Source organism: Bison bison, unplaced genomic scaffold, assembly GCF_000754665.1.
Source record: "Bison bison bison isolate TAMUID 2011002044 unplaced genomic scaffold, Bison_UMD1.0 scf7180017864518, whole genome shotgun sequence".
NCBI lineage: Eukaryota > Metazoa > Chordata > Mammalia > Artiodactyla > Bovidae > Bison > Bison bison.
This window is the reverse complement of record NW_011495071.1, coordinates 7,414,375-7,414,838: the sequence shown is the minus strand read 5'-3', so window position 1 is coordinate 7,414,838 and position 464 is coordinate 7,414,375.

The following is a 464-nucleotide window of genomic DNA, read 5'->3' as shown; positions in this document are numbered from 1 at the left end:
TCTGATAGATAGAGTGCCTGATGAGCTATGGAATGAGGTTCGTGACATGTACAGGAGACAGGGATCAAGACCATCCCCATGGAAAAGAAATGCAAAAAGCAAAATGGCTGTCTGGGGAGGCCTTACAAATAGCTGTGAAAAGAAGAGAAGTGAAAAGCAAAAGAAAAAAGGAAAGATATAAACATCTGAATGCTAATCCAAAGAATAGCAAGAAGAGATAAGAAAGCCTTCTTCAGTGATCAATGCAAAGAAATAGAGGAAAACAACAGAATGGGAAAGACTAGAGATCTCGTCAAGAAAATTAGAGATACCAAAGGAACATTTCATGCAAAGATAGGCTCGATAAAGGACAGAAATGGTATGGACCTAACAGAAACAGAAGATATTAAGAAGAGATGGCAAGAATACACAGAAGAACTGTACAAAAAAGATCTTCACGACCCAGATAATCACGATGGTGTGAT